Source organism: Adiantum capillus-veneris, chromosome 26, assembly GCF_014529385.1.
Source record: "Adiantum capillus-veneris isolate H3 chromosome 26, ASM1452938v2, whole genome shotgun sequence".
Taxonomy (NCBI): Eukaryota; Viridiplantae; Streptophyta; class Polypodiopsida; order Polypodiales; family Pteridaceae; genus Adiantum; species Adiantum capillus-veneris.
This window is the reverse complement of record NC_140956.1, coordinates 5,298,536-5,320,513: the sequence shown is the minus strand read 5'-3', so window position 1 is coordinate 5,320,513 and position 21,978 is coordinate 5,298,536. Positions and strand designations below refer to the sequence as shown.

Genomic DNA, 21,978 nt, shown 5'->3' with positions numbered 1-21,978 from the left:
CCCCTCCTGACTAGCACAAAAGACAAGAGTGTCAGTTGCAGCAATTGGCTCAAAATACTTGACCCGTTTTTCCATGGAAACAAAATACATATCAAGATGCTTTTTGTTGATGACTATTCTTTCTTCATCTTCACACTCTAACCAAGACCATGAGCAAAACCGTGTTCATCCACTTTCCTTACCCAAAGTCATCCAAGTGAGACATCCCAACCCAACTACTAGCAAATTTCCAATATCATCGTCGTCAATATATATTTTTTCCTGATTACAACATCTTGAGAGCGATTACATCGTCCCATGGAAGGATATAGTCCCAAGTTGAGCCTTAAGAAAGCGGCCATGATCAGAGCTCGGCCATCTACCAATGTAGATGGTCCTGATGTTTCTATGAGAGTTGTCCACTCCTCATAATCTACATCACCTACCTTACTCGATTCTTCTTGGGCAAGGCCATCCACATGCGTCCAACCCACTCCACCTTTTGTCGCATAGCCAGGAACAAAATCTTGCATAGTGGGTTGAGCTTTATCACCTTCAGTCTCTGACTCCAAGATTGCTCTAATTCATAGTCATCCTTAAGGTATTCAAATCTTTGCAAAGGCCCATTGAGATGATGCATTGTCCACTTGTTTGTCCAATTCATCTGCATCGTCCGGACAGAGGTTCACCGAACACGCCACCTTATCTAGACAAGCAAAACTCCTCATGAGTGGAACTAACCTTGAAGGGCATTTTCTCCACCATTGCGGCCTTTTTGTGCAGCATGCATTGCCAGGGAGAGGAAGCTTTGTGGCCAATGAGGGGTTCCCAAAATTGTGATAGCACTAGCTTTGAAGCATAGCTTTTGCATTGAGAAACAAAGAGGATTTCCTTTAAGAGACTTGACAAACGCAAGGGCGTGGCACCATTGCCAATATGGCCTGCAAGTTCACATTCTCGTGGTCTTTGACGTTCCAAATTCCTCTTTCTCTGTGTGTGTGTGTGTGTGTGTGTGTGCATCGGTGGCTTTCCCTCTACTTGGTGGGGAGAGAACGATGACTACACCTTGACACTAGTCAAGCTCAACCAAGACATTCACCCAATTGAGTTCAACCCGATACAATTGGAAAAGTTCAACGTGACAATCGCACCAACCAAGGCATCTTCATCTTCAAGACTAAACATACGTGTATAGCACTTCTACAACAAGCATGACTTCTCAAGGGCACCAAAGTATGGATAAGTGAGACCTTGACCCCCGCCCAACTCAAAGTCAAGAAGCAAGAACTCCAAGAAGTTTGTGAAGCCTGATCAATTAATAAATGGGCCATCTATCAAGGTGTCAAGGCCATCATCGAGAAATTTTGGGATCCTAAAACTCCCAAACCACCCTCCCCTAAGTGACATATGTCACAATTTTGTTCCAAATGTGACCAAACTTATAGGATGGATAGACTATGACTAAAGACACATGTCTATGGCCTCAAATTCCCCCTCCTGACAACTTTTCAAAATTGCCCTTATTATCTATAAGGCAAATTTGACCTAACTATTTTCGGTCCAAAATGTTCTCTATGGCTCAATGTTGTCCTAATGCCCCTCCTATGCATAAAATGTGATTTGGATGTGTAAAGCTTGAGTTATGAACAAAATAAGAAAAGAACTAGCTACAAAAAACCATAGATTCATTGCAAGAAACTTACAATGTCACGTAGAGATTTCTCCTACAAATGGAATGGAGTAGGTGTTGCTTCAAATGGACAATTTGCAAGGGAGTTACAAACTCAAGAAGAAGAGGAGAATACCCAGTGCTCAAAGACTGTACGTGCACTTATTATCCATAAACTTCAATCTATAGTAAAGTTTTGTTTACAAAATTCTTCTTTTATACCTTAGCAAAAGGCTTCAAAATGTAAAATAAACTCAAAACTAGGTAGGTAGAGTTTGGAGAGCACATAGGAATAATTAAATGTGAAACATACTCAAATCTTGGTAGGTAGAGCTAGAGATAACATAGGAATAATTACAAATTGAAATCTCATGGCCCTTACTATTGACTTCAGATTCTTTAAGACTAACCAAAATTACATTTTTGGACATAATGGTATTTTTATTTCAAAAATAAAGGGAATTACAAAATTGGGCTCAAAATGTGTTGATGGCTTAGACTATTACTAACATGTCACCCTCGTATTCTGATTTGGGTTGCATTTATATTGTCATATAATGAAAACTATACGTATTATTTGAATTATATAGCATTTTTTCAAATAATACATTGTAAAACGTATAATCAAAAGATTTCTTCAATCGAAAGTTTCTTCGATCGAAGGAGCGCATTACAATTTATAGCTTGACAGCGAGAGGTGATAGAGCAAGCAGGTATAATTGCATTTTTCAGTTTTATTTTTAACTTTTTTTTTTTGCTAATTCGTGTTGTGCTAGAGGTTCACCTCACACACAAAATTAGTTTGCAGGTGTGTAGGACTATTTCGAGGTTGTGTCGACATAGTCACACTCTTGAAATAGATTGGACATTAGAGCTATGTCTCATGGTTGTGTAGACCAATCAGTCACACTCCAGAGAGATCCATAGGGAATCCCACTTGTGCTATGGTAGGGGTTTGTCACTTCGTGTTGTGTATGAGAATACTCACACTTGAGAAGTTGGCAAAATATACACATATCTAGAATCTTGCTATTCAATATAGTTTACTTTACACGCTAGAGACAGAGCTAAGCTATAGTATAAATAAAGTATACGCATTGCCACGTTTGAAGAGTGAAGAGTTAAGTTTAACTTTCTGTTCATTTACAAATGTACCAATGTTGATATTTTGTTTGTACCATTATTTATTCTTTTGTTTTATGTATCCAACTCACCTAAGCAATAGTACCAGATAGTGAGTGCTAAGTTGAAGCTTTGCTTCTCTTTCATCATTGTCTGGTACTTGCAATAGGTAGTAAAGATATACTCTCTACATGTGCTTTGCAACTATGACAAATAGCCTTTTTCAAGATGTGATGATTAATGGTTTGATTGTTGCGTTGTGTTAGAGATTTTCTCAGACTTCACCGATGACCAGATTAATTATTTAATTTTTCAATCAATTTAATAATAGTGACCACTCTTGTGTTAGAGCTATTAGCTCACATAGTTGAACTATTAAATGCGTATCATGCACTTTTTGTAGTCTAATAGACTACTTTTGTGTGACGTAAACTTCTAGTGATCTGTGTTTAGTAATGTCCACACTTGTGTTAGAGTTTTTAACTCACACTGTTGGACTACTTTTTCATAGCATTAACTTTTAGGTTATTCAATTATTTATTACAAAATCTTATTCCAAAATCATAATCATTAAAAATTGTATATATTTCATTTGGTGCAAGAAATTGTTCACTTTGAATCTTTCTAAGTCTTAATATTAAACATTTTCATATTTCAGCATGTTTTTTGAAATTTGAATTATTCTCTTGGTGTTAATATATCATTGTTTATTTAAATAGACATGTCAGAGATGAAGCTATCACAAACATGTCAAAAAACCGTCATTGAAGCTATTGTTTGCTACCTACATGGTGTGGAAGAGAAGCAGTTTCATCGATGTTTTGAAATTGCAGAGCCTTCTAGCTCTTCAATGATTTTGTCAATACATTGACAAAACCTTGCTTTGAGTGCTTACATCAATCATTCCCCAATATCATTTGATATTGCAACTTTTAGTGGCAATCAATTGCAGGGGCTTGTCAAGCAAGTTTTGGGCCAAGTATTGGTTGCTTTTGATGCTCTGTAAAACCCTGAATTTTTCTCTCTCTCTTTAGTACGCAAATAATGCAATTGGTTTTTCAATTGCATGCAGAAATGAAAGGAAAGAGCAAGCTAGAAGGCCCTAGCAAAAGACCGAGAGTGGATGATCCTACCAATCTAGCCACTGAGATAGAAGTGGTAACTCTCGCTCAGTCGGTCAATGTAGAAGCAATAGCCCAAGGTGATGATCCACTAGTATTGCACCTTCTACGGGATTGACATGTTTTCCACTTGCTAGTTCCCCAAGTCGGAGAAGGCAAATGGGCATATATCAAGCAAATTTGTGCACTACATCTTGCCTTCTTAGACCTTGTGTATGCAGCTGAAGTATTCAAGATCCAGCACACGGGCCAATTGCTACACAACAAGCCATAGAAGAAGACACCACTTTAAATTATCCAACACCAAGGTATAATCCTGCCAGTTGTAATTGTGCGTCACTCCCCATGGCCAATGCTTTTCTTCAAATGTTGGAACGACGGCCATGTGGAGTAGTGGATACAAGCATGTCACTCATATGGAAGCAAGCTTGCCATCAGAGAGTTTTTGTAGACAGCTAGTAGTATAGAGCGCTTCCAAGGCAATATCTTGCACATTGTCAATGCTCATTGAAGCTATTGCATCACCATGATTTTTTGCACAACGACCTTCACCCTTGCAACATTATGTTGCATTTTGTTGACAAAGTGTTTCATGCGGCATTACAGATTGAGGCACTTCTAGCTTATTCCCAACTACAAAGACATCTCCAAAACTAATAGATTTGTCTTTGTAATGTCAAGAAAATCACCTTAAAGACTACCCTTGGGCTGCCCCCGAGTGTATCTCCACCAACCTCCTCCTTTTTCTAAAGCCATGAATGTACATTCTCTATGCTGGGTTCTAAAATACATACTTAATTGCATGCCAGAGCCAAGTGATTGAGAGCAAAGAGCCTTTGTAAAAAACATACATAGAACTCTTGATTTGGGCAAAGATAAAACCCCCAAATCGACCTTCAGCTTGACCTTCAGCTTGTTTATCTTTTGGTCCAACCAAACAATGGATACAAACAACTTTTTTGGGTTGGCAACCAAACAATGAATGAATACAAACAACTTTTTTTGGGTTGAAATTGTCATTCTCTACTATTAATGCAATGTTAATTTAAGTATCAAATCATGATTCAAGTGAAAATTTAATGTTTTCAAATTGTCATTATATCATTGAAATTGGTTTAAGTGACATTTGTGTCATTGTCTATATATTGATTTGTCAATTCAACTTGTAGCAGATTTTCATTGATTATATGGTTGTTGGATTTTGGTATTTTGTTTGTAGATATGGTTGAAGACCTTGATTACAACGAGGCACGAGGAATTATCAGTGTGGAGCAAATTTGATGTGGACAATCAGACTTATCAATTATTGCCAGCATTCAAGAGGATGAATCAAACTTAGAGGGCGGGCCCTTGAGTCACAAACAATGCAAAGACTTATGTTCGAACCACTTTTTTTGGAATACACTGTTCAGATTAAGTGGCCACGCAAAGGGAAATCCACCAATAAATCTCTCTGACTTGCAACATGTGGGTTTAGCTTGAGCTCTTCTCCAACTATTTATCCATCAACAACAAGTTATCCCCAATAATAACCATATTTCCATATACTTCATTCACCAATGCTATGCACATTACATATTGGGCAAGAGAGTCAACTAGTATGATAAGACTCCTAACATGGGTGTTGAGCTCGATCGCATTGCCGACAAGGTTTTAGTGTAGAACAAGCAAAGACCCCAACCATCACGAAAGCGTGTTGTTATTCTTCTACCAGAGGAGCATGAAATCATTGTGGAGATGGCAAGCCAGGGAGTTGACCTAGCAAGGCTTGAGGTTGAAGGTGTTAGAGCTTGAGACATAGCTCAATGCCACTAGAAGAGAGCTTTGCACTAGCTCAAAGAAAGCTTGCAAAATACAATGAGAAGTTTGGTCCCCTTGCAGAAGAAGATGTTGCAGCTGCCAATCTCAACGCATTTTTGGCTTCACCGACAAACTTTGCATCTCTTGGCTTTGATGATTTTTTCTTGAATGAGATTTTGGCAGATCTCACTCAGCATGTTGAGTTGTAAAATCTATACCTTCTATTGTTGTGATCCTTCAAGCCAACATTTTGTATTCATTTTACATAATCAACTTTGATATTTGTTGAAAATTCTATACAATAAGTATAAAATAAAATTGTTTGACAATCATACGACACAAAGTGACATGGAAAAAAGAGAGAGATCATAAGATATGGCCAAAAAACACAAGTTAATTACAAATATGTTGTACCAAAGGTGTTTTTAAACAATGTCGTCACAATCAAACATTGGAACCATGCTATCAACTTCTTTCATGTCTGAACATTCTGAAGCCACCTCCCACTCTCACTCACCGTCACTTTGTACTTCAACAACAACTGCCTCATGCGTTCTCTTTCTACCAAAACAATGTTCAGGTGCTCTCATTGCAATGTTGCTTGGAGCATGCAACAATCTCATATTACAAAACACATATACCAAAGCCTTGGCTCGTTTTGGTTTTAATCTATTTCTCTTCTTAGTGTGTAAGAAGACAAATGTAGACCAATTTCTCTTGCAGCTACCACTTGAAGTAGCAATCGATAATACTCTGACAGTAGTTCTATCTTTTCTCCACCATATTCTTTCCACCACATAGGTGCACTAACTTTTTTTACAGCATCATTGTCCCAAGGTTCACCAAAACTACCAACCCTATTGGCATAGTCAATGCATTGATGAAATGCATCTTTCCCCTCATCCAACCCTAAGAGTTTCATGCACACAGCTTTGAAACCATGCATCACTTTTGAATTGGAGGATTGTTCATGAAGCTGAAATTTTGGATCCAAAGAGAATGTTGCACTATGTAATGGCATGTGCATTTACACCCATGGAGGTTTTGTGCATGAAACTAGAAATGCTTTATCTCTATCACTATATCCTTGAAAGTCCTCAAGCTTTTCAATGGCTTCTGACATTTACCAATATACCTTTCCAAAGATAGAAGAGCCTTTATCCACCAAGCACAATAGATCCACAAAGGGTTTAGTAACATTGACAATTTTTTTCACATTTCTCCAAAACACTAGAGAATTGCCAAGTTAATGAACCCTTAATGTTGTAGCTTGGTAGTTGGGATATTTGCTAAGCCATGCATCCCATCGCCTGTCGAAAACTGTCTCCACCAGTGTATGTCAAACATCTTTCAATGTTGATAATACATAATATGCAGTGGCAAACTCAGTCGCACAAAATATTTGTAATGCCTTGTTAGGCGACTTGGTTTTGAACAGAGCATATGAAAATTGATGCTCTCTAATGAACTTTACTATTGTGTTTGCTTCCAACACAGTAGTCTTTATTTTTTCAAGTTTGAAAGTAGATTGATAATATGTGCACTGCATGGTACCCATATTCATTCCGAATACTTTGCTTGAATTGCAAGACAAGCACCTTTGTAATTTGCAGCATTGTTGGTGACAATGGATGTCACATTCTTTGGCCTCCAACTTTTGATATAGCACGCTCATAGATCTCTGAAAGGAAGGAAATGGTTTTTTCCTTCAAGGACGTGTCAATGGCTTCTAAAAATATTGACCCTCGGGGACAAATCAACATCAAATTGATTGAAGGTTTTTTCTGAGAATTGGTCCATCCATCCAAATCTATAGTACATCCAAAAGTAGGAACATATTCCAACACTACACGTTTGAGCGTGCTTTCTACCTCATCTTTGACTTTGTCAACATACTCTGTGTGCATTTTATTATGATCTAACATCATAAATATTTTTTTGGCGGTGCTCATCAATGCATCTTTGAAGATAGGGTTTCGCACTACATTGAACGGAATACAACATGTGAGAAATGCTTGCGTCCACTTCAAATGCAACATGTATAACCACTATATATCAAAAGCTTGATGGATTGTTTGATCTGTAGATAACACTCTTCCAATACCATCGGTTCAATTTCTCTTTGAATTCAATGCATTGCAAGATGCACCTACGCCGAAGGATGGTGTATTGTGCACTACACTTTGGAAACAAGGATTAAAGGATTAAACAGGTTCTTCTTCATCCATTAGATCTGCTCTTTCCATCGTACAACCGCCTTTTCTTACCCCTTTACTTTTGCCCTCAAGGACAACCTTTACTTTTCATACATAATTCAAAAATCTTTCATATCTGTCTCGTGGAGGCAAGTTACAAGGCCCAACATTGCTTGGCAATTTGAACAAATGCTCTTTGATCCTTGTAGCATTGCCACTGAAAGACTTGCACTTCAATCAAGATGCAGTTTATCTTAGCACTATTTCATGCACGTATGTCCACTCATGACCACGAACCATGATGCACAAAAGAGGTCCATAGAAATAGACAATTGTAATTTGCAGATTGATCATTTTTATCAATCACACATGAAGTATACAAATTATCAATTGATTATGCCAAAAAATTGAAAGTACATAGTCAATCGTACTCCTACAACAATTTTACATTGTATGCACAATGCAAAAAATTGAAAGTACATAGTCAATCGTACTCCTACAACAATTGTGCATTGTATGCACAATTTTGCATTGTTTGCACATATCCAAAAAGTGAATACAATTTATTGTTTAGGTATTTGGAATAAAGTTTGAATACTTTACACCTACAAATAATAAGAATTGTACCCTAAACAATATTTTGTAGCATCGGATCATCTCGAAGTGTGAGCATAATACTCTAACTCAACGCAATGGTCATTGGTTACCAACCATCAATTTTGGATTGTAGCTACATTATCATGATTTTTTACAAATCACATTGGTAAAAACAATCTGTATTGATCATTGCATATCTCCCTGGAAGTGTGAGCAACTACTCTAGCGCAACAAGGTGATAACATCGTTGTAATAGAAGCACTTCTAGCGGTACAAGATGAACATCAAGTTTGGTCAAAAAACTAAAATTGAAAATATACCCAAAAGTGTGAGCAGCTGCTCTAACATAACAAAATGATAACATTATTGTAGTTGAAGCGTTTATAATCGTACAAGTTTAAACATCAAGTAGGTCAAAAAGCCTGGATTAGAAACTTCGTCGACATTCTGCCATATGTGAGTATATCACTCTAACACAAAGACTCGGAGAAATTATAATTCCTAAATCTTAATCTAAATGAAACAACTGATTATCTCCAGTGCAAGCAAACACTTTTACTCTAGCACAAAAGTAATTAATCACTATTTATAATATGCACCCATCTTGAAGTGTGAGTATGTACTCCAGCACAATGGCAGATGGTTCACGACCTAATTTTCTTCTCTTTAAGTGTGAAAAAACTCCAACACACAAAAAGCAAGTTTTAATTTTTATTTTGATTCAAAATTATTCAATACAAAAATTAAAAACAAAAAAATACAAGCCATAAAATTGAATTTAAATTAATCTTAGTAAATAACTATATATAGTTTTCTACATTTTTATAAATATTTTGATTTAGAGAGAAGATGATTACTATCGAATAGCTCAATGTTTGGTAGTGTGAAATGTTCCTGAGAGATCTCCGGTGGTTGCATATATATACTGAGCACTTCAATCGAAGAAAATCTTTGATCCAAATAATCTTTGATCGAATTATAGAGAAATAATATGGGGAGTCATATTCAGTGATGTGTCATCGTATAATACGATCATTTTATACTCCCTAATGTATTATACGGACATTAAACACGTATAATACATTTAATGTATAACGTATAATGCAACTTAGATTTTGATTTGTTCATGACATAGTATCTAATGGCCAACTAATGCTTGGGCTTGTGGGCTATGTGCTGCCTTTTGAGAGCTTTGAGGGCTTTATAATACTTTATTATGAGCTTCTTGTCGCCTTTTTTGAGAAACTAAAGGTTGATAGGCGTTTTTAGCTCCATTGCAGTATATCCAACAAACCTTGCTTGTAGGTTTTCAATGACTAGGTCAAAGATCTTGGTTTTGAAGAGATGAAGAAGCAAGTATAGCTGCATGTAGTAGGAAAGAAGAAACATTACCCTTGCATATATCCCATAAATCACTTCATCAAGTGGCTTATTTAAAAGGTCGTAGCAAAGTCCTTGGTCGCGTTCGAGGAAGGATGTCTGTGGAGTGTCCATTTGTCCTACCTGATGGAATGTTTGCATGTATATTAAAAATAATTTTGGCTATTTTGATAAACATAATGCAAGATACATCCAGAATTCTTTGGCATACATCTATGGCATCTGTAAGTTCTTTAGCATGTAGTCTTTTGTAGCCTTGCCTTTGGGTGGAGAGAGTCTGGGGTAATTTATCCATGTTGGATGTTTCTACTCCAACTCCTCACTCTTGGTGATGGTTTAATGGTTGGATCTTTCATGATCTCTAGAGGAGCCTTTGTATACAAGATCTTGTACCTTGGATGTCTCTTTAGCCAAAACTTCCTCCATGTCGGATATGGTTTTGCATTTTTAGTTGCTTGATCATTGAACAACCTTTCTTTCACCTTGATGACTTCATACTTCACTAGAGGACAACTATCCAAAGGAGGGTCCCCGCCACCGACCCATAGGGCCAAATAGTAAAAATCGGAGAAGCCAAAAACCAACCAGACAAACATAGACCAACAACATGCAACCACATGATTTTCATTAATGATCCAAGCACCATCTTGGAGAATATGTAGAGCACCACGCAAGCCAAGAAGGGGGGCCAAGCCCCATCACTGTTGTCGCAGACTGTTGCTACCAACTGGCTAGACCTATCACACCTAGCAAGTTTTCGATTTGCCACCAAGAAACCCCGGATGCCCATTGTCCTCCCCAAGAGGAGGTGGGAGGGCATCATCTCCCAAGCTCCAAAAACAATGCCCGGCAAGGGAGAACTACTTGTGATGTTGCAATAGCCCATTACCTGTACAATGATAATAGCTCCATGCTGAGAATGAGCCATGAAGGCCAAGAAACCCAAAAAGAAATACATTGATTCTTGTTCCATGGCTAACACGGGAGCCACCCCCAATAAAATTAATCATACCAACCACAAACTAGCTTTAAAAAACTACCAAAGCAACATAACCATACCGGAATAGATCCGCATGAGTGGGGAGTACAACAACTCTACACCTCGCTATGTCTCCTAGCCACCACAGAGTCTAGAAGGAAGCCAGATCCACAAACAAATCCAAGACCATACTTTAATTGTCCCTGCCTGCCATTGACAGGGCAAAACCAGCACCAACAAACTAGGCTTTAGGCAAAGCCCACGCCGTTGAAAGCAGATCTTTGTTGCCACCATGTAGTATTGCCCTATCATGACCACCCTAGCATGCCAAAAAACATACAAACTACTAGTCCCCTTTGCCTCCCACAGGAAAGATGGGAGGGAGACTTCTCTCACTGCCAAAAAGAGGGGGGCAATAAGCCGCGTCGAAGGAGCACATGGTGAGCCAGCCAAGAGCTATTTTCAAAAAATAGGTAGCATAGTGTTTGTGCGTAACTCACAATAGTATTTACTCCTAAAAGTTTGGTTTTATTTTTTGTGCAAAACTCACAATTGTGAGTGGATTATATTAGCAAAACCAAAAAATTTCAAATTTCTTTCATGCTCGTGACGAGCCATGATAGCTTCAAAGGGTCATAACTACACCGGCTGATAGGGGAGCCATTCCACGAAAAGGAATGAGCCCACATCTTCATCCAAGCACGTCAATTCAATGTGGCACCCAAGGTCATGTTCCACTCATCAGAGTTCGGCTATTTCCCAATGGCGATGACTCCTCTCCCCCCCCCCCTTCCCCCTCCGCTTTCTTGGATTATCTTTGAGAATTTAGCTGTTACTATGGTGTTCTCAAAGATTTGACAATTTCTTGCCTTTTATGCATGTTTAAAGTAGAAAAATCTCGGTATTTGTGTGACGATAAGCAAAAATTAGCTCTTAAACACTTTCCCTCTCAAGAAAAGATCGTTCTTGTAGAATCCTATATTCCAAATTTTTTGAACCCATTTGCAAAATTTTCCTGCAAGGCCACATACTGTTGATCGCTCCTTGAATAGAAGGTTTCATAATAGGACTTCCAAGTAGCTTTTAGGAAACCTTCTATTCAAGGAGTGCCCAATGATTTCTTAACCTAGTTGCCCATGTTGATGCCATGTGCACCAAATCTATGATCTCCTTGGTTAAATCTTGGGCTATCATGACCAAGGATATGTTAGATACAACTAAAATTGGTTTGAAAGGTGGAAAGTGGAAAGGGGTAGAGTTTCACAACAAATTTTTAGCCCCAACATGGTCTAGCTTAAGTCTAGGTGGCATCTCAAGGGAGCTGGTGAGGAAGTGCAAAAGAGCAGTTGGGGTATTGGAGTGGGGGGAAGAAACTAGGTACTTCAAGAACTCCATCTTGCACTAGTCCCCCTGGCTTGCTAAAAATCTATGACCACCACAAAGCCCTCGTTGAATAGAAACTGTCAAGAAAGTGGATAATAAGGGTGTGAATTGGCTTGTTCACTTCTGGGATGGTAACAATAAGAGATGGAAAACCATTGACTTGCTGACAACCCAGTGTCAACTAAATGACAATGAAATATTGCTAGTCAATAGAGTGATAAAAGAGCTGGACAAGTTTGTAACGCCAATCTGTGAATCCGTGATTGAGTCGAACACCTGGAGATGGCCCGGAAGTAGTCTTTTCTAGAAACCCCATTCTAAAAGCATCTATCATGCCTTAATGCATGAGAAGAATTGGTCTAGACCCCTCAACAAAATATGGAAGAGACAATGGCTAGAAGAACGGTGGGAGGAAGTCATGGAGAACATCTAGAAGCCAAAGTGACCACAATTTATGAATATATTTTTGTGGAAGGTGATGGGGGGTGCTCTATCAAACGGGCGTAAAGATCTAGAAAAGATGAATTGGGTCCAATTGTTGCTTGGGGTGTAGGATAGCTAGTGAAGATATGGCCCACCTATTCATGGAATGCGAGGTGATCAGAGGCCTGGCAAGGAAAATGTGCAAGTGGGTCCAAAGGACAAGGCGAATCAGGTTCTTCAAAGCTAATATGTTCCTTGGTGGCAAGAAGATGGGAAGTCTTGCTCTTCTTATCTGCACTCAAACTGTCATGTACTTCTTCTTTCACCATATATGGCAGGCAAGGAATCGTCGTGTGTTTAAAGGAGACATTGATGTAGAAAGATTCTTAGAGACTATAAAGAAATCAGATCGATCATCTATACGCTCAAAAGCAAGCAAAACTCGGGAGATTGGTCTAGGGCTATCCATGCCATGTTGTCAACCTACGAGAAGTAAAATCCTAGAACTAAAGTTCACCTATTTTGTAAAGCTGGTTATGATTAGCCTCGATGAGAAGCGGTAGATAGCCAATTTGTAATCTTGAGCACCTCAAGGCTCGACCTGAGCTTGAGACTGTTTTGTAATTGTTATGTTGTGCTTAATACAATTCACTCACAAATTGTGAGTTTTTTTTTTTAAAGGACTTCCAAGTAGCTTATGCTAACATGGATTACTTTAAAGAGCTTTAAATAACTCATATAGTGTTAGCCCCCCAGAGATTTATTTATTTTTCAAAACTCACCAATAGTAAGTGCAAAATGTATTTAAAACCAAAAAGTTTACATTGACAGACATGCTCATACCGAGCCATGTCATCAAATTCTTCTTTAAAACCAAAATGATTCCCATACATTAGTTGATAAAGGGAGCCACCCTGAAGCTGAGGAACGGCTCACATGGGAGCCACCCAACCATAGATAAGACAAGAAAACCTTTATAGCCGATTTTGACCTCGGGTTGCCACCAAGGGAGATGACATGCCACATCAGCCACCTTGTCCACCAAGCCATAAAAGATGCAATAATAAAGCCAAAATCGAGGAGGACATGCAAACAGACCTGCCAAACATAATCACCCTCAAAATCAAGACCACACATAGGCATGGGTGCCACCAATTGATGAAGCTGTGTAGTTGAAAGTCGACCACCAATCCCATCCTTCCCAGATTATCTAGGAGAGAAGGAAAACACAGTCGACAAGGCCATTGATGGTGGCCATGCACCAATGAAGAGGAGGTACTGAAAAAAAAAACGAGTTTCAAGGGCTCTCTAAAGTAGCCCATGTTAACACAAGCTACTTTAGAGAGATTTTTTTTAGTGGGAAGAACGTCTGAGGGTGACTAGGAGAAGGTCTAAGTGTGGGAGGAATATCTATAAGAGGGTGACAAGCGTTCCAAAGGCCATGCAGCTAAAAGGGAAGACTTGGAGCTTTTACATTATTGCTTAGGGATTGAGGTCTAGCAATCCACAAAGGACATCTTCATCTCTTAGCAAAAGTATGCAATAGAAATTTTAAAATTGTTTGTGATGATTAATTATAAACCTTTGAGTACTCCAATGGAGATGAATGTGACACTTTCCATGAAGGATTCTTCTCCCTTGGTTGACACCAAGAAGCACATGAAGCTTGTGGGAAGTTTGATTTTATTGTGTAATACTAAACAAAACACTTTTTTTGCAGTTGATGTTTTGAGCAAGTTTTCTAGCAAGCCTAGGGAATCTCATTGGAAGGCGGGTATGGGTGTTCTAAAGTTATTAAAGGTACTTTAGGCCATGGAATTTCCAATGAAATTGACACAAATACCCTAATTGGGTATTGTGACTTTGTTTAGGCAAGAGATTGTGATTCTAGAAAGTCAATTTCTAGATATTCTTTCTCACTTGATTCTAGAGTGTTTTCTTTGATTAGCAAGAAGCAAAAAATTGTTACTCTTTCTTCAACAAAAGAGGAGTATAAAGCTGCTTGTTTTTCATCTTGTGACACATTTTGGCTCAAGAGAGTTCTCGTGGACTTAGGTATTCTTATTGATTCAAATACAACACTTCAATGTGACAACTAGAGTTGCATGGATATTCCCAAGAACCCCGTCTTCAATGCACATTCAAAGAATATTGAGGTTCAATGTCATTATGTTTGAGAACTTATTAAGGATGAGATCGTGGAGCTAGAGTATTGTTCTATCAAAGATAATCGTGCAAATACCTTCACCAAAGATTTAGGAAAGATCAACTTCCTTGACACCTTCATCAACTCAGAGTTGATGCACAACCAATAGAAAGTATCTTTGGGTGTTAATTAAGGGGAGTGTTATCATACCGGTAATGCTCATCTATCAATTTTTCCCACCGTCATGTGCGTTGCACAATTTGTAAGAATCAAATAGTGCACATATATTTGGTGGATTCCAACTTGCACATGGATGAGGTCTTTATTTGTGATCGTAAATTGTACGAAGCTAATTTAAGAGCCCAACCTTGGGGGGGTCTAGGGGACTTGCAAGCCCCTAGGTAGGGGTTCAAGGGAAACACCTCTTGAGAAATTTTTTGTAGAAATATTCCTAGAATATTTTATGGATATTAGGCCATATGCACATGCAATTACTAATATGACTGGTGGCTGGTTGTCAGTGGTCGGTGGTGGATGTTGGTCACAAGCGATGGTTGGCATAGTCAACACCACACATGCCACACACAAACCCACACACACACACACGCCTATCTACCACACACCCATAGCACTATATAAGGATCATATCTCCATGAGTCACAATATCCTATGTTGAAGAATAACTAGCCTCTTGTATTCTTGCCTACTAGCTCTAGTTGTCTATATCACCATCTAAGCTCTATCTTGAGAGCGCATGGATCATGATGCTATCACTTTGTAATAGTGCTAATATAAATTTTATTTTTCATTAATCTACTTTGCATCATATCTCTCTCTAATCTTCTTGCTACAAGATCCTATTTGTTCTACATTTCTTATAGCATTGAGTATTGTCCAAAGTGTGGCAAGATACATCTCATTCAAGATTTTCCCAAACATCCTAATAAGGCAAGGAAAGAACTTATGAATATGATAGATCTCCTACCAAGTTCAAGTGGTTTAGATTTAGAGCAAATTATTGTGATAAATGTGCTAATAAGAGCTCAAGCTCGAGAAGCCATGAATGAAAAGAGTGATGAAGAGAGACATCATGAGTTAAACCAATGGGAATATATGGAAAACCCATTAAGATCCAATGTAAATCTTGGAAACCCAAATCAAAAAAATTAAAAGAAAAATGAGATTGTGAGCAAGCAGTTATGGTGACAGAGTCCTCTCAAGCTTAAGAACGACTAAAACAACACCAAAAAAAGGAAGCCTCACTAGTAGAATCAAATACAATTTCTATTATCGTTTCAAGAGGATCCATATTGATAAACACAATCTTGGAACCATTGGATACTCAATTGCAAGCCTATGAGGCATGGTGGCCACGCAACCCAAAAAGAAATGCATTGATTCTTGTACCATGGCTAACACGAGAGCCACCCCAACAAAATTCATCATACAAACCACAAACTAGATTTAAATAAGCACAAACATACCCTGATAAATTTGCAAAAGGCGAGGACTTTAAGAAAGCCTTTGATATGATTCCACGTAATAATTTGTGGAGAAGGATGGAAGAACTCCAAGTGCCAAGTGAGTTTATGCTTGCGGTTTCTCAAATCTATAAGAAGGTGATTTGTCAATTGTGCATGGGAAGAAAAATTTCAAAAAAAATTGTAAGCACTATTGGCATTAAACAAGGATGTCCGTTGTCACCAACTCTCTTTGGTCTATGCATCGATCAATTGGAACAAATGGTACTTGACTTTATGCAAGAAGAAGGGATTGAAGAGGTCACTATTTGCAATGCGATAATCATGCTTTTGTTGTATGCAAATGATGTAGTGCTTCTAGCACACACTTTAGAAGATAAACAAAAGCTTATGGTTGTCCTTTAGAACTTTTGCTTGCATAGTGGGATGATTGTGAATGAGTCCAAAACAAAGGTTATGATTGTGAAAACCAACCATAAGGAGAAGCCATGCATTGTGTACAACAATGAGACAGTTGAAGTTGTTGAGAGCTTTAAGTACCTTGGCCTTGAGGCTCCATCCAATCACAAGTGGCATGAATGTGCTATGCGTCGTTTGGAAGCGGGAAAGAGAGCATATTATGCATTTGAGAACATGTGTAATGCGGGAAACATCAAGTGTTGGGTTCTCAAGAAGTATCTTTTTGATGCATTGGTGACATCGTTTCTTCTTTATGGAGTTGAAGTGTGGGGAGGGAGCATCTCAAAGTCTACTTGGAAAGAGTTTGAGAATGTCCAAAAGCGTTTTCTTACAAACTTTCTCCAAGTTAAGACACAAACACCATATATGCTCCTACTTCTTGAGTCGGGATCTCTTCCAATTGAGGTTATGGGCATGGAAAGGGTTGTGGAGTACATGATAAAGATGCGTCAAAACCCCTCACATCGACTTCCTACAATTGCATGGGAAGCAAGCAAAAAAGTTCAAAAGATGCATAAAAGAAAGATCTTGAGCACGGAATGGATGCAAGACATAAAGAAGTGGTTTGGGAGATGGGATGCATTACACTTGCTATATGATGCTTCAATTGACTCCCAAGTGAATGAAGCTTTTCTACAATGCCAATGTAACAGCTTGAGAGAAATCCGGTGGGTCACGGTTCATACATTACACCACCCATATTGCCCCCAACTACAAAACCATGTTCTTCGCTGAAAGATGAAACCGTACTTACATTTACATGCTTGAGCCTATCCCCTTGTCGGCGATACGCACTATTGCAGCCATTCGGCTTAGCTCCCATTTCCTTCAATGTGAGATAGGGCGTTGGGGCAATGGAGAAGAGTCAAATCGACTGTGCACATTATGATCACTGCAAGTTCGAGAGTCTAAGTACCACACACTACTAGAGTGCTCAACTTTTGGTCACATCCGAACTTGCTTCTCTCACATTTTCAGCCATAACTTAGACCTACACACTTTCCTCTCCCAGCCACAGTGTGGGCTCTCCATTGCGACTCTCATCACCACAATTTTGAAGCATCGAGAGTCACTCATTATCCATACACATACTACATCACATGTAACTTTGGTCCCATAGGTCATATTTGCCCTCCGAGGACGATATTAAAATATCTCTCTCTCTCTCTCTATCTATCTATCTATCTATCTATATACATGTGTACATATATTTATATATGTATGTATGTATGTATATATACATACATACATATATCACACACACACACATATGTATATATATGTGTGTGTGTGTGTGTGTATATATATATATATATATATGTATGTATGTATGTACATATACGTACATACATACATATATATAGTACATATATATACACACACACACATATGTTCCTCTCTCTCTCTCTCTCTCTCTCTCTCTCTCTCTCTCTCTCTTTGGAGGCTCCACCAGAGAATCAGAACTATTCTACCACGACATGGGAGACGCCCAGTACGACTATTTATAGAGGTGGACATTGACAAAGCTCTTCAGCGACCGATGCAGTACTTTCTTGAACACTCCCGATGTCACGCATCCTTGGGCATGGATGATGATGATTTTAGTCGGACAATTTTCTCTTTTAGTTTTAGTCTTTCACTTTACTTCATTTTATTTTTGTACCTGGAAATTGGAATAGATGTAATGGAAATGGCCTATGAACTTTGAGAGTAGCGGAATAAGGAAATTAGGTGAAGCACTTTTGAGAGATTACTTTGTGAGCATAGCGGGTGAACTTAATTGATGGCAGCAACATAAACATGGAACTTAGTTAACTTAGCATGAACAATACTTTTGCAAGAGAGAGGGTTCAGAGAACATGACAATAGTTGAGGACCGGATTCATATGCAGCCGGTCCCCCCTCCAATAGGCATTTGTATTATAGTTTCTCCCATCAAGAGAGACTTGGTACAATACAATCTTTGTGTTCCTTGTGACCTACGTGATGCAATGAAGATGGAAAGCTTCATCCATCACAAGCATAACATAAACTTGTAGAAAGCATTAACTATCCCAAGCCTCGGTCCCAAGGCCTCAAACACCTTCAAAGGTGGAGAGAGCTAGCGGGGAATGAGGGTAGGGAAGAGGAAGAAGAAACATTACATAGGAGAAAGAAATAGTTCCTCACTTATCGTTACTCTTCTCGCTAGCATACATAATAGCATAGTAATGGAGATGGAGAAGATGGCAAGCTTAAGCATTGAAGCATGGCTCTTGGTTGGATTTTCATTCCATAGCTAAGAGTGTTGATGTAGGCTCTCACTTCTCACAAGCTTGGAGAAGGAGGTGGTGTTCCTCAACTTTCACCAAGTGAGAATGCCCTTGCAAATGAGTGTGTGTGTGGAGTATATCCTCCTAGCACCCCCCTTCCTTGCCTTGGGCGAGTGGTGACTTTTCTACATGCTGCAAACTCATTGGACCCCTCTCCCCCTAGCCAATCACATGCAGCACGCAGTCAAGCACATGGTTAGTCTTTTGACAAGTGTCCTCCTTACCCCTTAGAGAGAGAGAGAGAGCTTGAAAATATCTAGATATTTGTTGGATGGAGGTAGAAGCTCATTGGACCCCTATTTAGCCCAACCAATAGCATTCAAACACACCATGTGGTTAAGTTTAGTGAGAGTCTGATATGTGTTCCATGTGCCCTTTTAGAAAAGGGGTGCCCCTTGGGTGAGTGGAAGGTTAGGTCAAAGATTCCCCTAACTTTGGGACTTTTATACATAGGAAGCTTCTCAAGCAACATCCTCATTAAGTGTGTAGGGTCTCTTTTTGACTCAAGCATCTTACCCCCCATGCATAAGAAGCTTCTCAAGCAACTTCCTCATTAAGTGTGTAGGGTCTCTTTTTGACTCAAGCATCTTACCCCCCGTGCATAGGAAACTTCTCAAGCAACTTCCTCACTAAGTGCGTAGGGTCTCTTTTTGACTCAAGCATCTTACCCCCATGCATAGTAAGCTTCTCAAGCAACTTCCTCATTAAGTATGACAAGTACCTCAAGTACCTTAGTCATCAAGCATGACAAGCACTTTAGGTGGAGTTCCCACCTTGAGCTCAGCCCTAGCTTGCCTAAGGTCAAAGGCAAGTTTAGGTCGGGTTTCCACCTCAAGAACAACCCTAGCTTGCTTAAGGTCAAAGACAAGTTTAGGTCGGGTTCCCACCTCAAGCTCAGCTCGAGCTTGCTTAAGGTCAAAGGACTTTTAAACACTAACCATTGGAGGTCTTTAATGAAGCTAACCCTAAGGTCTCCATTAGTTAACCTTGCTCTTTGACATTCCATCTCTCGTTTGGGCCCCTTTACCATTGGCCCCGTGTTGAGATAGATCCGTAAGCACATGTCTATATTCTAACCCTTGTTCCCGTTTATTATCCCACATTAAATGATCAATTTAATATGAGAAAATAATTTGGGTTGGTTAGATATTAGATATTTAATGACATTAGATCCACAAGGATTGTATCAGTTTGGTCTCGTAGGTCAGTTTGGCCTTTTGAAGACGTTTAATATAACATTTCATTTTATTTCTCTCTCTCTCTCTCATCTCTCTCTCTTTCTCTCTCTCTCTCTCTCTCTCTCTCTCTCTCACACACACACACACACTCACACACACATGCAAGTGGGTGCTAGCGCTCACTTGCGCAAGCAGTGGCCGCAACAATAGCATGTTCATCAACGATGGGTGCAACACAAGTCTCTCATGATGGACGGTACCTTCGACGAGTCTCTCACGCTTTACTGTAAAGGAGATTGAATCCATTAGTTCCCCTCTCTCTCTCTCTCTCTCTCTCTCTCCCCCCCCCCCCCCCCCCCCCCCCAACACACACACACACACACACACACACACACACACACACACACGGACAAAGCAACATACAATGTGGGATGACAATTCCATTTATCTGGAAGTCGGTGAAAAAATCTCGGATGTAGCATGTCAAAAAAGTGCGAGTGCCTAAAAATGATATGATGTGGTATGCTTAACTTTTCACGCATGGTAGCGGTTGTGCGTGCGTGTGTGTGTGTGTGTGTGTGTGTGAGAGAGAGAGAGAGAGAGAGAGAGAGAGAGAGAGAGAGAGAGAGAGAGAGAGAGAGAGAGCAACCCTTCTTCTATGGGCTACTAAGGGTCTACTTGTGTAGATTTTCCAAAGTCCTTGTAGCTCTATCTACAAAAACTCTCAAGTTAGCAATAGCAATGCCCTCGTGTGACAACCTCAGCCACACACCCTCTTTTCATAGTGTGAGATTTTGGCTCAATGATCTCTTGAATTGAAGAGATAGATGGATTTCATTATCGTCCTTGAAGCACAAATATGACATATCACGTGGGGTGTGTGGAGCATACAAGTGACTTTTAGTGCTCAAGAATTGTGGAAATGAGCATCACAATTAGAGTCCACATTGTGGTTGCGACAGGAAGATGTGGAGGGAGATCTCATGACTGAAAATATGGGAAAAGCAAGCTCTAATGTGATCTAAAGTTGAAGAGTTGAACAAAGTCAAACTGTGAACACTCCTGTTGCTGAAAAGAAGTCGAAGAGAGAACTGTCTGCCTCCCTTAAACATGAACTCGAGGGCCCAGTCTTGGAAAGGTCCCAAAGCAGCTTGGGAGTTGATCCTCTCAAAGGAAGGCATTGGAAAAGAGATAATGGAAACTATGTATAGAGCTTACAATCACTTGCATAGAAAGGAAACCTCCCTTTATTCACCATGCGATCAACATACCTCTGTCACAACAATCACAAATTAGTTGCAACTGCAGGGTCATGGAGTGGGTCACCCTAGTGGGCTCATCCATGACTCAAGCCACATTTCTCTGTCGGCTTCTAGAGTTGAGGAGTAGCAAAGTGTGTGCCTTGGTCTTTCAACTGTAAATTTCACATCCACCATTGGTGCCATTGTTCATGAGGGCTCTTACCGTTGGCTCTGTTAAGAAGATATGCAATTTGTATTCTGATATTTAGTTGGGTTGAAGCAATGCCATTTCATTGATCTGAGATGCCTATGACTTGCATAGTGAGAGTCTTGAGTACATTATCGTTGGGATTTGATTCCAACACGAGTCTTACAATAGCATGCTCGGATTTAAGGCTAAGTACACATTTATGAGATGGTATCAGGGAATGTAGAGAAGAACAAATTTTTTGTGACCTTGTCCCATGTTGTTTCAAGATCCCTCTTAGTGAGGCCTTGTATTTTGTCAAATGA

The 21,978-nt window shown here is 39.3% G+C and overlaps 2 pseudogenes; one reads left to right on the top strand and one right to left on the bottom strand.

Moving 5' to 3' along the window:
* Positions 1-218: 218 nt before the first annotated feature.
* Positions 219-1,164, bottom strand: LOC147422928 (uncharacterized; annotated as a pseudogene).
* A 13,080-nt stretch (positions 1,165-14,244) lies between these two features.
* Positions 14,245-21,613, top strand: LOC147422927 (uncharacterized; annotated as a pseudogene).
* Positions 21,614-21,978: the final 365 nt, after the last annotated feature.